Genomic DNA, 17,950 nt, shown 5'->3' on the forward strand with positions numbered 1-17,950 from the left:
GCACCTTTTAAAATCTACCCCATTATTAAGTTGCCAGATAGGTAGCAAACCTAAGCGATTAATATGCATGCTAAAAAGTGTGCTAAAAAAGTTAGTGTGCATATTTTAGTATGCTTTTAGTACCTCCACTCCTTTGTCAATGATGTAAAATAAAAATGTTCATTCTGTCTACTGAAATAGGTACATTTAAAGTACCTATTTCAGTAAATAGAATGGAATAGGAGGCAACCTTCTGTTGTGGCTTGAAAACTGGTTTAAAGATAGAAAACAGTGAGTAGGCTTAATGATCAATTTTCTCAATGGAGAAAGGTGAATAAGGTAGTGCTGTAGAGATCTGTATTCGTTCCACTGCTTTTTAACACATTTATGAATGGCCTAGATGTGGGAACGATGAGTGAGGTGATCAGATTTGCTGATACAAAATTATTCAAATTTAAGTCATAAGAGGATTGTGAGAAATTGCAAGAGGACCTTGCGAGACCGGGCATCCAAATGGCAGATGACATTTCATATGGACAAGTGCAAAGTGATATACATACGGAAAGAGCAACCCAAATTATAACTACAAAATGCAAAGCTTCATATTGGGAGTCACCACCTAGGGAAAGGATTTAGGTGTCATTGTGGGTAATATATTGAAATCCTCTGCTCAGTGTGTGGCAGTGACTAAGAAAGCAAATAGAATGCTGGGAATTATTAGGAAAGAAACGGAGGCTAAGACAGAATATCTTAATGTCTCTGTATCATATCCTTGAGTTTTGTGTGCTGTTTTGGTTATTGTATCTCAAAAAAGATAGATGGCAGAATTAGAAAAAGTACAGAGAAGGATGACTAAAATGATAAAGTGGATGGAGTGAGTCTTTGAGGAAAGGGTTCTTCAGCTTGGAAAAGAAATGGCTGAGGGAAGATTTGATAGAAGTCTATAAAATAATTTGTGGCGTGGAACAGTTAACACAAATTAGTTGTTTACTCTTTTAGAAAGTACAAAGACTAGGGGGACAATCAATAAAATTACTAGGTGTTACATTTAAGACAAATAGGAGAAAATATTTTTTTACTCAATGCATAACTCTGGTATTTGTTGTTGGAGGATATGGTGAAAGCTGTTAATGTAGCTGGGTTTAAAAAGTTTTGTACAAGTTACTTGGGAAAAAAAAGACCATAAACCATTATTAAGGTAGACTTAGGGAAATCCACTGCTTGTCCTTGGGATAAGCAGCATGGACTCTATTGGCCTTTTGGGATCCTGCCAGGGATGTGTAACGTTGGAAACAGGATACTGGGTTTGATGGACATTTGGTCTGTTTCTGTATGGTAAATCTTATGTTCACATTAATATTTTTTTGAACCTGTAATGTAAATTAGCTTCTGTAAGATTTGATGCAACATTTTGACATTAGACATTCTGGTGACTATATTTTGTGCCTTAAATATATAATTTTATTTTCCTATTTCATGGCAGTTGCACATGCAGACTTTACCTAACATTTTCAAAGCAAAGTAAAGCAGATACATGGTAATTGGTCTGGTCTGTGCACAATTCTTGCCCAAAGTTACACTTGCTCTTCGCAAGGTATAAGTTGTCTGGGATAACTTACGCACATACTTTTTAAAATCAGTGGGATAGATCTTAAAAGCCTTGCGCGCGTAAATCCTCCCAGATTTACGCATGCAGGGCACTTGCGTGCCGGCGCACCTATTTTGCATAGGCCGCCGGCGCGCGAGTAAGTCCCAGGGCTTCGTAAAAGGGGCAGGAGGGGGCGTCTCAGGGGGGCGTGTCGGCCGGCCGGGGGTGTGTCCGGGGGCATGGCAATGGTTCGGGGGCGGGCCGGGAGGGCGGTCCCGAGTCCCCCAGCACTGCGGCCTGTGCTGGGGGATGCCGAGGCGGCACGCACAAGTTACGCCTGTCTCAAGCAGGCTTAAACTTGTACAGCAAAGGTGGGGGGGGGGGGGGGGGATTTAGGTAGGGCTGGAGGGTGGGTTAGATAGGGGAAGGGAGGGGAAGGTGGGGGGACGCTGAAGGAAAGTTCCCTCCGAGGCCACTCCGATTTCGGAGCGGCCTCAGAGGGAACAGAGGCAGGCTGCGCGGCTTGGCGCACACAGGCCGCCGATTTTGCGCAGCTTTGTGCGCACCGACCCCGGATTTTATAAGATACGCGTGGCTACGCGCGTATCTTATAAAATCCGGCGTACTTTTGTTTGCGCCGGTTGCGCGTACTTTTTAAAGATCTATCTCAGTCTGTGCATGAATCTCAACTCTGCCCCATCTTTGCCCCTGTGCGGGTAAAAGTATATGTGAAACTGAGTTAGGCATGTACTTTTCCATGAGCTGAGCACAGGTCAATTTTAGAACAGCTATTTGCATATATAAAATTGGGTTTTATGTACATAAATGGATTTGAAAAATATCCTCATAATGAATTTTAACTTAGGGAATCCTGGGTTAAATATTTGAGCAAGGAAATCATTGCGAAATTTCTTCATAAATATCTATCAGTTTATACTGCTGTGGTGTGAGGAATCTGGACTTCAGTCACCTTATTTGTTGTGGCCACTCGAGTCTGGGTGCACCACGGAGGCAATGTGCCCAGGCATGGGTAAGGAAGACTGCTTTTTTTTATGGCCCCCTCCTGCCAATGAGTAGCTTTGAGAGCCACCATGGAGGAGCCATTCCTCGAGCCTTTAGGCCAATGTTGATCTCTTATCTCATACATGGTTCACACTATGGGATGGGGGTTATCAGGTACTGTGAGAAAAATAACTGGGATGAACCAAAAGACCAAAACAAAAAACCCTATTTTATTCTTCAGAAAATTGACCTCTTATTTCCTGTTACTCTCTAGTAATCAGAACCTGTGAGTTACTAATTTTCATGCAGTGTAACTGAGACCAGCAGCTTAAAACTGGAAATTATCATCCTGGCACTTCCTGCACCTACCTTCTCTTCTTCCTGTAGTGATTCTTCATACTCCAGTCCTTTCCTGATCTCAGGTGGGAAAGGATTGTAGTTAGCAGTTACTTAGGAGTGCTATTTCTAGGCTGAAAAGAAAAGGTAAAGCTATGGCAGCCTCAGATGCCCAGCAGTAAACCTCTTTTGAGCCCCAGTCAGACTACAGGTGCTTCCAATGGTAAAGGAAGGGCATCCCATATGTGAGCTTCTTACTTTTGTGCCCTGATCAGACCACCAGTGCTCCCACTGTTAAAGAAACTCATGTGTGAACGCCTTGCAACCTGTTTAGATTGCCAGTGGTAAATAAAACAAATCTTACATGGGGCTTCCAGGGTTTCTCTCAGCAGGATAGAGTTGGGCTGTGTGAGCTCTTCTTTCATGTTAATTTTTTCAAATTATGAAATTAAGGTCTCAAGGTCTAGAAATTTGGAATGTGAATTTTTTTGAACCACTGGACTGTATCTTTTGTGAATCAGGTCCTGTTGGAAAGAAAATAGAAACTTCTATGTATTCTGCATACAACCCTCCATCTTTTCCTGTAAATTTGAATTGTGCATCTCTCTTCATATACATGGAGAGAGACATTTTTTATCTATCTATATTTTTAAAGGAATTATGCTTTTCATTAGGTTCATATATTGGACAAATATCAGTCAGTACGGCATTTGGAAGACTAGTTCCCAAACTGCTTTGAATCCCACCGTGTTGGGTGCTACTATACTACATTGTTATCATGATTTGTACAAGCATACCAGGTATATACAGCACTGTACATAAATTTATAATAGACATTCCTACTCCTGGGAGCTTACAGTTTAGTTCATCTTACAGTTCATGGCTGCCAGAGTGTGAAATAGATTGGAAACTTGCCTTTCCTTCCATGGCTCTTCTATCAACTCCTGACATTCAGGTCCAACTTTCCCATGAATGTTCTTGTGGGTACTGTTGGACTATTCAAGGACTGTGTTTATAGCACAAAAGCTGATGTTTGATACTGAAAGGCAATATTGCGATGTGCATTTCAAACTATGATTTGCTGGCTTAGAGGCTGTAGTAACTCACGGGACCTAATTATTTCAAATATCAGCACAACCGAATTGACAGCAAAAAAAAAAAAAAAAAATCCCATTAATAAATCATATGGATAGCCATTATTTTCATAATAATTTGTATATTATAGCAGCAGTGGTATTGAAATTGAAAATTCTTTATGTAAGACAGTACCTTAAATGTAACATGCTTACTAAAAAGAATTACTCCTTTGCTTTTGAACTAAATAAAAAAGAAGATGACTATTAAGAAACAGGACAATTATTTTTGAACAGTTGTGTTATTTTTCTTATGTTCACCTATTGGCAGTAGGTTTCTACGTGAGTATGACATCTGTGTTCCTTCAGGAGGGCCATGATGCAAGGAATCGGCTCCAGAGCCTTCAGGGGTGATGTCCTCACAATAGCCCTTGTAATTACAATATAAGAAAATTGAAAGCATTTTAAAATTGCTTTCCCTTGGTGCTTGCTGACTCCCCCCCCCCCCCCCCCCAAACCTTACCTTTATAGGTGATATGGATCTTTTTTTTTTTTTTTTCCAATGAGATCTATAATGTTAAATGATTGTCAGGTATTGCTATAACATTTCAATAGGGTTGAGGGTATGGAATTTCTCGGCCAATCCAAAACACAAAATCTCTTCTTCGGCCAAGTTCAGAGCAGTGTCTGATTGGGGTTAATATGAATTCCACACAGGTGGCTTTGATGGAGATCACTGAGCGGGAAGGAGGAATGAGGACTCCATTGGATTTTGGTTCTTTTATTGTATCTGTGGCTGTCTCAGCAGGTATGGTAAGATCTGAGACTCAGTCTAGAGGGAATTTTGAAAGTAATTCAAAACATGGGGAAATCCTTGCCTGGTGACATTTAAACTTTGTCTATCCAGTTTCATTTTCTTGGGTAACATTAATGATATGGATTTTATAAAAGAAAATTAGAAGAAGAGAGTTAATGATTTGGAACTTAATATGGGTAAAATTCAAGCAAACAATGTTTAATGAAAGATAATATTTTGATTCATATTAAGCTGGGACACTAGAAAATATGGTTAAATGTTGGTCAATGCATTTTATAAATTTTTCTAGAGTGAAAGAGCCCCTTGGCTCTTCTTAAGTGTTATTTTATTGAAATATTGGAAAATTCCAGAGAATGCATTTCTATTTCCAGAGCCTACTATATTCCTCCTTTTCTGAAGAAGGAAATCAAGTTGTATCAACAGTTTTCCTTCCATTTTCATGATGTTTCTGCAGCTCTGGAAGAGGAGAGGTTAAAATGAGAGCAACAGTTATTGTTAAATTTGTCTTGGAGCCTAGGATTGGATTATGAATTTGTTTTTCCAATGTAAGGATTCTCAGTTCTAAAATTTGTATCTTTCCTAATGTAGCTAGGATGGCACACTGAAAGGAAACAGTTTCTTGTATTGCACCCCTTTGTTTCTAGTTTGGAGGGTTATAGTGTGTAGTAAAATATCAGGGTTTAAGATACATTTTCTGTGATTCCCCCTATCCTTTTTGAACGTCAGGTTGAGTCAGAATCCTCCCCTGGTTTCCTAACCGATACCCCATATTCTGCAGGTTCCTCCAAATAGATGAAAGCTGCAGTTAATAAATAACTGTTAATTATATCACTACTAAGTCTGATATCCTAATGGTTATTTTTGTTTTTTTGAAGGACGCTCACTTAAATTTCCAGACTATTTTATACTGTGAAATTTTTTGTTTTCTTTATAAAAATATTCTTGCTTGCTTTTTTTTTCTCCTCAGTGGTGTGGATTCCTAAACAAGTGTATTCTTGTAACCATAATGTAAAATTGATAAAAACAAGAAACGTGGAATTTTTAATTTATATCATTTTTATTGCATATAAAAAGGGGGACAAGATGAAAGAGGCTGAATTAGGAAGCAGAGTGGCTGTTCTCTGCTCTGGCTGTGCCTGACTCACACCCTTCTCTGCTCTTCCCTGCATACTGCCTGGAGGAGAGAGGCTGAAGCAGAATATCCTTGTAGATTTGCCTCTTAAGCCTGAAAAGAAGTGCTGGAACTGTGTTCCAGGACTTTGCCCCACAAATTAAGACTTACTATGGAGTGTGATAGTATAGTGTCTGATTGCTTTTCTATAAGAAGAGATTCTGATAATTTGTAATGTGATTTATTATATTATAGGTTCAGTGTTTGCTTTCAGTTACAATAAAGTTCTTTAAAAAAAAAATAAAGGCCAACAAGACAGAGGAAGAGCCTGTGAATAAGGGCTCCCACAAAGACTGTGATTTTGAATCTCTGATTAACCAATAGAGGTCATGGTTGAGGAGAGAATTTGAAATGAAGTTGGCCATAGAGGCAAAAACTCATAATAAAACTTTTTAAAAATATATCAGAAGCAAGAAACCTGTGAGGGAGTCGATTGGACCGTTAGATGACCAAGTAGTTAAAGGGGCTCTTAGGGAAGATAAGGCCATTGCAGAAAGTCTAGATGAATTCTTTGCTTCTGTGTTTACTAATGAGGATGTTGTGGAGATACCGGTTCCTGTTATGGTTAATGGTGTTTGGGTGGATCCTTGGACACTGTGGCAGCTGACCATGCCCATGGGGGGCAGTCCCGTGAAGGACCACAGTGTCAGGCTAAACTCTGGACAGAGAAACACAGATTTGAATCTTTTATTAAACAGTTTATGGAACCACCAGAGGTGGCAGTAGTGAGTAGTGGTTGTAGAGCCCGGCTGGGCGCGTCTCTCACAGAACGCTGGAAAAGCGGATCCTCTGTAGAGCAGTGCTGTAGTGGAAAGAGACTGAGAATTATGAGCACACAAGGTTAGCATACAGAGTCTCAAATAGAAATAGAGCTCCAAGACAGGGAGAGCAGGCCCTTGAGGAGCGAGTACCTGATCCCTTAGAGCAGAGAGACTCAGTGGTGTTTGTATTCACTAGCAGAGAATCCACTAGACGAGAGGTCTGGCACCGGAGCAGAGAGCAGGCCCTCGAGGAGCGAGTACCTGATTCCGGCGAAGCAGTACTGTGGAGAGAGATGTCTTCTGTACTCACTGATGGTGAATGTAAGGTAGTTCTTCCAAGTAGAAGGGTAGAGGTTGCAGGCAGCGACACAGGAAACATGGACCCTCGAGGAGCGAGTACCGGTTTCCTGATAGCACCTGAAAGAAGCAGAGAGGCCCCCGAGGAGCGGGTACCCCGTTAGCGACCCTGAAAGGTAGTAAGAGTTCCAGATAGAGCTGGAGTGGCAGAGTAGCTTAGGAACGGAGAGCGAATCCCATCCGTACGAATCCTGTTCCTAACTCAACGAGCTAGCAAATACTGTACACAGATATACCCTGGAAACATGACGTCAGAACAAGGGGACACTCCTGAGGTTTGCACCAACATGAAGTTAAAGATGAGGGTGGTGCGCGCTCGCCCTAGAGGTACCTTGAAGGAGAATGGCGGGAGGCAGCACCAAAGCCAGTCTGGGGACGCCGGAGAGAACGGCAAGCAGACGCCGCAGCGGCCATCAGTCCAAGGTAAGCGGGAGGAGCCGCAAGTAGAGAGAGGTAGGTGGGGCGAAGCCGTCGAAGACCGACGGACGCAACAGTTCCGGAGATGGTTTTCAAGGGTGATGAGTCAGATGAATTGAACCAAATCACTGTGGGGTAGATTTTATAAATTTACGTGCGTGCAAACTTTTGTTTGTGCACCAGGCGCGAACAAAAGTATGCTGGATTTTATAAGATACACGCGTAGCTGCGCGTATCTTATAAAATCCGGGGTCGGCGCGCGCAAGGGGGTGCACATTTGTGCAACCTGCATGCGCCGAGCCCGGTGTGCGCTGCCTGTTCCCTCCGAGGCCGCTCCGAAATCGGAGCGGCCTCGGAGGGAACTTTCCTTCCACCTCCCCTCACCTTCCCCTCCCTTCCCCTACCTAACCCACCCCCCCCTGGCCCTATCTAAACCCCCTCCTACCTTTGTTGGCAGATTTACGCCTGCCGAAAGCAGGCGTAAATCTGCGTGCGCCAGCTGGCTGCTGGCGTGCCATCACCCGACCTGGGGGCTGGTCCGGAGGCCTCGACCACGCTCCTGGGTCGGCGCCACACCCCCAGTCCCGCCCCAAACCACCCCGGACACTCCCCGGACACACCCCCTCCCACCCTTTTTACGAAGCCCCGGGACTTACGTGTGTCCCGGGGCTATGCGCACTTCGGTGGCCTATGCAAAATAGGCGTGCCGTCGCGTGAGTAAATCCGGCCAGATTTACGCGTGCAGGGCTTTTAAAATCCGGCCCTGTGAACCTGGAAGATGTAGTAGGCCAGATTGACAAACTAAAGAATGGCAAATCACCTGGACCGGATGGTATCTATCCCAGGCTTCTGAAGGAACTAAAAAATGAAATTCCAGATCTGTTAAAATTTGTTACCTATCATTAAAATCATCCATTGTACCTGAAGACTGGCGGGTGGCCAATGTAACCCTAATATTTAAAAAGGGCTCCAGGGGTGATCCAGGAAACTATAGACCAGTGAACCTGACTTCAGTGCCAGGAAAAATAGTGGAAACTATTCTAAAGATCAAAATCACAGACTGTATAGAAAGGCATGGTTTAATGGAACACAGTCAACATGGATTTACCCAAGGGAAGTCTTGCCTTACAAATCTGCTTCATTTTTTTGAATTGGTTAATAAAGGAGAACCAGTAGATGTAGTGTATTTGGATTTTCAGAAGGCGTTCGAGAAAGTCCCTCATGAGAGGCTTCTAAGAAAGCTCAAAAGTCATGGGCTAGGAGGTGATGTCTTTTCGTGGACTACAAACTGGTTAAAAGACAGGAAACAGAGAGTATGATTAAATGATCAATTTTCTCAATGGAAAAGGGTAGCCAGTGGAGTGCCTTAGGGGTCTCTACTTGGACCGGTGCTTTTCAATATATTTATAAATGTTCTGGAAAGAAATACGATGAGTGAGATTATCAGATTTGCAGATGATACAAAATTATTCAGAGTAGTTAAATCATAAGCGGATTGTGATAAATTGCTGAAGGACCTTGTGAGACTGGAAGATTGGGCATCCAAATGGCAGATGAAATTTAATGTGGACAAGTGCAAGGTGTTGAATATAGGGAAAAATAACCCATGCAGAAGTTATACAATGTTAAAATTAAAAAAAAAAAAAAAAAAAAGAATTTATACGATGTTAGGTTCCATATTAGAAACTTCCACCCAGGAAAAGGTTCTAGGCATCCTAGTGGATCATACATTGAAATCATCAGCTCAGTGTGTTGCAGCAATCAAAAAAGCAAACAGAATGTTAGGTATTGGTGAATAAACAGAATGTTAGGTATGTTAGGTATTGGTGAAGCAAACAGAATGTTAGGTATGTTAGGTAATGGTGAATAAAACGGAAAATGTCATAATGCCTTTGTATCGCCCCCAAGGTGAGACAGCACCTTGATTACTGTGTACAGTTCTGGTCACCGCTTCTCAAAAAAGATATAGTTGCACCGGAGAAGGTACAGAGAAGGGCGACAAAAATGATAAAGGGGATGAAACAGCTCCCCTATGAGGAAAGGCTAAAGAGGTTAGGGTTGTTCAGGTTAGAGAAGAAATGGATGAGGGGAGATATGATAGAGGTCTTTAAAATCATGAGAGGTTTAGAACAGGTAGATGTAAATTGGTTATTTACACTTTTGGATAATAGAAGGACTAGGGGGCACTCCATGAAGTTTGCAAGTAGCACATTTAAAACTAATTGGAGAAAATTATTTTTCACTCAATGCAGAATTTAGCTCTGGAAATTGTTGCTAGAGGATGTGGTTAGTGCAGTTAGTGTATCTGGGTTTTAAAAAAATATGGATAAGTTCTTGGAGGAGAAGTCCATTAAATGCTATTAATCAAGTTTACTTAGGGAATGGCCTCTGCTGCTACTACTGGCATCAGTAGCATGGGATCTTCTTAGTTCTTGGGTACTTGCCAGGTACTTGTAGCCTGGATTGGCCACTGTTGGAAACAGGATGCTGGGCTTGATGGACCCTTGGTCTGACACAGTATGGCAGTTTCTTATGTTCTTGTCAAAAGTAGACTCTGAAGCATGCCACATTTAGTAGCTAGGTGGAGGAATGTGAGACTGAGATTCAATGACCTGTTCAGTTCATATATAATGCTGATATTTCCATAACCACCTAACATCAGTTTGGTGTCATTAGAAAAAAAGGAAATTGGCGGTTTTGAAACATAGCATGAACGAGAACTCTTCACTTTAGAGATGATAACCTTTTAAACAGATGGTGTACCTGTTTTTAAAGAATATTTGAGTAGATCTGACATCTGAGCTCAACTGCTGTTCTGGAACAAAATTGCAGAATGGCTTTAAGAAAGCAAACTACAAAAATCATTTCAGGACATGAGTTCCATGCAAGAAAGAAATCTCACTAATACTATTGCTTTAGTGATACCATTTGGCAAACCCTCTCCTAAACCCTGCCTGAATATTCATGAGGAATCAGTTTCTATAAAGAATGCAAGGACATTAATTGAAATTCATTGATATACCATGTATTTTTCATTATTTACACTGTTCACTTGTTACACATACTTATCACCATTATGTTCTTTTTAATCAACAATAAGCCATGCAATTAAAACAAAAATCATTTTAACAAAGAGCTGTTAGCAAGTCCTCAGACATACGAAAGAAATGAAACAACTGTTAGCAAATGAACATTCTACTAGTGTGGCAGTGAAACATGGGTTGCATGAAAGACTTTAGCAATAAAGTGCGTATCCAGAAGATTTGTTGAATGTGACCATTGGTGTGCCGCATCTTTTTCTGACACGTGGCTCAACATTTATTTTTCTTAATGGTGCTGTTGACTCATTGAGGCATCATTTAAAATAAGAGATTTGGGGTCTGACCAAATGGCTCATTGCACCACATTGAGTTGCATGTCTTCCATTCTCTGGGTTTGCTGAGGTTGGGAATGCTTTGAAAGCAGCATTCATAGGCCCTGGGGGAGGGGGGGGGGCGGAGTCCCAATCAGTGCACACATGTCCTTAGGCCACATGTACTTAGGCCCCTAGAGTCACGAAAAAAAGGGGCGGGGGGGGCGATAGTGGGCAGCCAGCCGCATCGTGGCGGTGAGGTTTTGCACTTTGCAGTGCGGCCGCGCCGTACACTTTTGCCCCCATAGCACCACTGGAAAAAGTGGTATTTCCCGTCTTGCTGCCAGCGATAATGTGGAAAACATTATTGCCAGCAGCGCTGCCGGGCCATAACCCCACCCAGATCCCGCCCACACACCTCCCTTCCCCTGATTAGCATGGCATTGCTGCGATGCAGCCATTATCGTGTGCGATAAGGCCCTAACAGACGCGATAACGGCCCATCGCATAATAATGACCCTGCTAGTGACCAGACTTAGGGCCCATGATTGCAGGGTTCCAGAAGGAGCCACAGTGTGTTGTCCTTAGCTGAGGACTGTTGCAATGACTGGATTAAGTGAGCTGTGAGAAGATATAAAATAAGAGAAAAATCCCACTGTCGTTGCAAATGAAGACTTATGAAACCAGATCACTGCTCTGATTGCAAGTTAACTGGAAGCACAAAAGTTGCAGGAAGAAACAGCTGGGCTATAACTTTTCTCTACCCATAACATGAGAGGTTTAATGTGTAACCTAAATATTCCAGTTTCTGATTATATAATACGGCTTTCAACAGCAAAACTGAGATGGTTCAGCATTTAAATTGAGAGAAACATAGGCCTGGTTCCTAAAATGATTTTATGGTAATTATATTGTAAGTTTTTTCAATTCAGTCCCATACTTTTAACCTTACAGGTAATCTATTAAAATGTTGTCTCCTGTTAGGAGAAATAGCAAGATCCTGAATGAAAGCATCTTATTTTTATTAGGAATATTGCTACGTTACAGAAATCTATAATGAATTTTACATATGAGTTAAGAAGCTGACTAGATCCACACACAGTTCTGCAGGTAGATGTGATGAGAGAGGAGAAAAGATGAATTTTTGAGTAGTACAGGTAGCAAAAATAATAAAACAGCAGGGTCTCCTGCATGAAGCAAGTTTGTCACACGTATGAGGGAGACTCACTGTAATAAGAGAACTGAAACACTGGGTTTTTCAAGAACTGTTCCATTGTGCTTGAGTAAACAAATTTGACTGAAAGTTGTTGTGCTCCCCTAAAAATGTGTGCAGGCATTCACAATGTGCATACTTTTTAGTTAAAAAGTTGAATTACTGGGGGTGTGTTTAGACTGGGAAGGAAAATGACATCATTATCAATTTTTATTTGTCCACCTTTTCATTACAATAATGCTCAATGCAAGTTTACAACAGATAAACAATTTAACGAATAATTTCAATAATAATCAAAACCAACCCTCAAACCCCAGCCATGCTGTTATCTTATACACATTTCATTAACAGTATAAACATAGAACTACTAGACAAAGGCCACCTGATATAACCAGTTTTAATAGCTTTCTTAAAAGTACGTAAGTCTAAAAACTGAGTTTTCCTTAGGAGCTGATTCTTTGATAAGGGGCAAAAACTAAAGGTATATCAAATATATGTGCACTATTTTCTCACAGGACAAGCAGGATGGTAGTCCTCACATATGGGTGACATCACAGGATGGAGCCCATTCACGGAACACTTTTGTCAAAGTTTCCAGAACTTTGACTGGCCTCTCCTGGGCATGCCCAGCATGGCACTAACCCTGCAGCCAGCAGGGGTCCCCCTTCAGTCGTCTTTTTTTCAGTGCAGCAGTAGCCTCGCGGTTAAGGAGCTCTGCAGAGATTCCTGATAGGAATTTTCCTCACGGAATTACTAAAAGTTAATTTGCCCCACAGGGGTCCCTCCTTTAACTTTTTCAAGCCGCGGTACTCCGGTAAGTTTTTTTTTTACCCGTTCTCCTTCGATTACCGTCGAGTTTGGCCCTCGCGGCCTACTGGCCGTGGACCATACCGCGGCTCGATTTTTTCCATGGCCATGGTGTCGGGGTTCCGTCGGTGCCCGGACTGTAATCGCACCATGTCCATCACAAACCCCCATAAAGTCTGTGTAATGTGTCTTGGACGAGAGCACGATGTCTTGACCTGCACCAAATGTGCCCTAATGACACCAAAAGGTCGCAAGGCCAGAATGGAGAAGATGGAACTTCTCTTCCGAGCTCAAACCCCGACTCCGTCCATTGCATCGATGTCGTCAGAACCGGCTCCATCAAATTCGAGCCAGCATTGACCACTGGCCGGTGACCGTCCGGCATCGACGACATCTCTGCCTTCAACACCCTCTACTCCCCCTCTGGACCGAGGGGATCGCAGGGAGCAACATCGACATTGAAAGTCTCGGACCTTCGAGGGAGCGAAATCATCGATCTCGCCATCGTCTGAGCCGCCGAAGAAACCCCGTCCAGAAATGGCACCAACTTTTTCGGCGACCGGGTCACTGAGGCAACCCTCACCCGACAGGGTATCGGGAGCCGTTACTCCGTCTTTAACGGTGGTCCCTCCGGCTATGCCTCTGCCTCCTTCTTCTGTTCGGGAGTCGGGGCTGCTTGCTCCATGTCTCCGAGAAGAACTGGACCGGATGGTTCAGAGGCCATCGACAAGGCGATGCAACGACTCCAGGTTCCTCCGGCACCGACACCGATACCGATTGTGAAACAGACCACTGACCCGATTCTGGCAGGGTTGTTACCGCTGCTCTCCAGGATGGAAGCGCTCATTGCCGCTTTTCCACCAATGGACCCCGGGTCGCCGAAGGCTCCGGTGCCCTCCCCGATGACTCTGTCATCGGGAGGAGAAACACCGTTCCGCATCTCTCCATTGGGAGTTCTTCCTCAGCCATTGATGCCGATACGTCCATCGTCACCGGTCCAACCATTGGTGCCGATATGCCCGTCTGGCACAGCCGAGCCATCCATTGGTACCTTCGATGCCTTCAATGCCTTCATCGGTGCCTCCAGTTATTCCTTCAGAGCCTAGACCAGGACCCTCGGGTATCCCACCATCCCATCTTCCTCTAGTTCCTAGAGGGGCAGGTGCTGATCCCTATGATACCTCGACTGATGATTCCTCCCCAGACACCAATGATTTGCCTTCACCACCTTCACCCACTGAAAGTAGAAAGCGTTCTCCTCCAGAGGACCTTTCCTTTATACATTTTGTGAAGGAAATGTCTGAATTGGTTCCCTTCCAATTACAGACTGAACAGGATGATAGACATCAGATGATGGAGTTGCTACAATTCCTGGATGCTCCCAAGGAAATAACCTCCATCCCTGTCCACCAGGTTCTTCTGGATCTGCTCAAGAAGAATTGGGAACATCCTGGCTCCATTGCTCCAGTTCACAGAAAAGCAGACACTACCTATTTGGTGCAGTCAGCTCTGGGTTTTCAGAAACCTCAATTGGTTCACCAATCTGTAGTGGTAGAATCTGCACAGAAAAGAGCAAAGAGATCAAAGCCTCACACTTCTTTTCCCCCTGGCAAGGAACAGAAGTTTCTAGAAGCCATTGGACTCCGTGTCTTCCAAGGATCAATGATCATCTCCCGAATTGCCGCTTATCAGCTCTATATGACCCAATATAATAGGGTCATTTTTAAGCAGATACAAGATTTCACAGACTCCCTGCCTCAGCAATTTCAAGATCATCTCCAAACCCTAGTAAAGAAGGGTTTTGAGGCAGGCAAGCATGAGATCAGATCATCTTACGATATCTTTGACACTGCTACTAGGCTATCTGCAGCCGCTATTTCGGCAAGGAGATGGGCCTGGCTCAAGTCTTCCGACCTTCGCCCTGAGGTACAAGACAGGTTATCTGACCTATCATGTGTAGGAGATAATCTGTTTGGCGAACAGATTCAACGAACGGTGGCGGAACTTAAGGACCATCATGAGACCCTAAGACAGCTCTCTCTGATGCCTTCTGACTACTCTTCAAAACAGCCCTTCTGAAAGGACTCTAAGAAGTCATTCTTCTGCCTGAAGAAATCCTACCCGCCACCAACCAGATCCCATTCCACGAGACCTTTTCAAAAAGTCCAGTCTTTTCAGACACGGAAACAAACAATGGAAGCAGCTCCTCAACCAGGTCCTGCTTCAGGTATTTTACTTCTACCTAGAGAGCAGCAGCCAGCTTCCATTGCCTCACATACCAGTGTGCCACTTCAACAACATATGGCACTCAATCACCTCAGACCAATGGGTACTGGTGATAATTGCTCAGGGTTTACCATCTGAACTTTCTCTCCGTGCCACCGGACTCCTCACCTCTACCAACGTGGAGAACATCCGATCACTCCATCCTTCTGGATCAGGAGGTCTCCCTCCTTCTCCAGTCCAAGGCAATAGAACCCATACCCTACTCTCAGGACGGCCTAGAATTCTATTCCCAGTACTTTCTAATCCCCAAACATTCGGGAGGCGTTTATCCTATTCTGGACCTACGGGCCCTCAATAAGTACCTCCAGCGAGAGAAATTCAAAATGGTAACCTTAGGCTCGCTTCTTCCTCTTCTACAAAGAGAAGACTGGCTCTGCTCTCTGGACCTACAGGACGCATACACTCATATTGCTATAACTCCATCTCATCGCAAATACCTGAGGTTTCTAGTAGGCCCCAAGCACTAACAGTACCGAGTGCTTTCATTCGGCCTAGCGTCTGTGCCACAAGTCTTCACAAAATGCCTCGTCGTAGTTGCATCCTTCCTCAGGACTCAAGGTGTTCACGTCTAACCCTATCTAGACAATTGGTAAATCAGGGCTCCCACTCAGCAAGCTGTTCTGTTGTCCCTCAATCTAACCTTACACACACTAATTTCATTAGGATTTCTCATCAACTACGACAAATCCTACTTAGTCCCATCTCAAACCTTGTCATTCATTGGGGCAGATTTGGACACCTTTCAGACAAAGGCTTTTCTACCTCGACAGCGAGCGCTCACTCTCGTGTCTCTTGCACACCAGCTACAGTCTCAGCACTCTGCGACTGTACGCCACTTTCTCATCCTCCTGGGACACATGGCATCCTCAGTTCCGGTCACACCAATGGCCCGTTTGGCCATGAGAGTCATGCAGTGGACTCTAAGGTCTCAATGGACTCAAAGAATTCAGCCCCTGTCGACCATTGTCCACGTAATCGACTCACTCCGTCAGTCTCTTTCCTGGTGGAAAAATCAGATCAATCTCCTCCAAGGCTTGCCCTTTCAGGCTCCAGACCCTCAATTCACTCTCACTACCGATGCTTCCAACCTCGGCTGGGGAACCCATGTGGCCAATCTGCAGACACAAGGATCTTGGTCTCCAGAGGAAGCCAAACACCAAATAAATTTCCTGGAGCTTCGAGCAATCAGATATGCTCTCAGGGCATTTCAGGATTGTCTCTCAAATCAAGTAATCCTGATCCAGATGGACAACCAGGTGGCCATGTGGTACATCAACAAACAGGGAGGCACGGACTCCTACCTTATGTGTCAGGAAACTGCACAGATATGGGTGGAAGCTCTCTCCCATTCGATGTAACTCAGGGCCACCTACTTGCCAGGAGTGGACAATGTGTTGGCAGACAAACTGAGTCGCATCTTTCAACTGTACGAGTGGTCTTTCAACCCCTCAGTAGCGAACTCCATCTTCCAACAATGGGAATATCCTCAGATAGACCTCTTTTCGTCTCCTCAAAACCACAAAGTAGAGAACTTCTGCTCTCTCATTCGCAGCAAACACTCTCAACCCAGAGATGCATTCTCCCTCTCATGGGCAACCAGTCTACTATATGCGTTCTCTCCACTTCCACTTCTCTCGAAGACTCTCGTGAAATTACATCAGGACAAGGGAACCATGATCCTGATAGCACCTCACTGGCCACACCAAGTGTGGTTTCCAATACTTCAGGATCTCTCCATTCGCAGGCACATTCCCTTAGGAAAGGACCCGCTTCTGATCACTCAAAACGACGGGTGCCTGGGCCACCCCAATCTTCAAGCCTTGTCCCTGATGGCATGGATGTTGAAAGGTTAATCCTTCAGCCACTTAACCTTTCTGAACCAGTTTCCCGTATCCTGATTCTTACTCTTACAAATGGAACAGGTTTACGTCATGGTGCTCTTCTCAGTCCCTTGACCCCTTTACCTGTCCAATCATGAAGTTTTTGGACTATCTCTGGCTCTTATCAGAGTCAGGTCTAAAATCTTCTTCCATCAGAATGCATGTCAGTGCGGTAGTCGCCTTCCATAAAGGTGTCTGGGATGTACCCATATCAGTCCAACCCCTTGTAACACGTTTCCTGAAGGGCTTGCTTCACCTGAAGCTTCCATTGCGTCCTCCGGCCCCTTCTTGGGACCTCAATCTGGTTTTGGGTCGGCTCATGAAACCACCATTCGAGCCTCTTCAATCCTGTGATCTTCGCTGTCTCACATGGAAAGTGATTTTCCTTCTGGCAATCACTTCGGCTCACAGAGTTAGTGAATTACAGGCTCTAGTTACCTATCCGCCTTACACTAAACTTCTGCAGGACCGGGCAGTACTCTGCACTCACCCTAAATTTTTGCCTAAGGTAGTTTCGGACTTTCATCTCAATCAATCCATTATACTACCTACCTTTTTCCCCAGGCCCCATTCCAATCCAGGAGATCAGGCTCTGCATACCCTTGACTGTAAACAGACTCTAACATTCTACCTAGACCGTACAGCTGTCCACAGGGAAAGCACTCAACTGTTTGTCTCTTTCCATCCTAACAAGTTAGGGCAGCCTGTGGGTAAGCACACTCGCTCCTCCTGGTTGACGGACTGCATATCCTTTTGCTATCAGCAAGCGGACATTCCATTTCAAGACCGTGTTAAAGCACACTCTGTGAGGGCCATGGGGACTTCAGTAGCACACCTACGATCGGTGCCGCTTCCTGACATTTGCAGGGCTGCCACCTGGAGTTCTCTCCACACCTTTGCAGCCCACTGTT

General features: G+C 44.1%; 1 protein-coding gene across 3 annotated transcripts in view; it reads left to right on the forward strand.

Annotated features, from left to right (window-relative positions):
- The window catches only part of DOCK3 (dedicator of cytokinesis 3), a 1,203,328-nt gene that overhangs the window by 243,886 nt on the left and 941,492 nt on the right, over positions 1–17,950 (forward strand). The window lies entirely within an intron of this gene.

Source organism: Rhinatrema bivittatum, chromosome 4, assembly GCF_901001135.1.
Source record: "Rhinatrema bivittatum chromosome 4, aRhiBiv1.1, whole genome shotgun sequence".
Lineage (NCBI taxonomy): Eukaryota > Metazoa > Chordata > Amphibia > Gymnophiona > Rhinatrematidae > Rhinatrema > Rhinatrema bivittatum.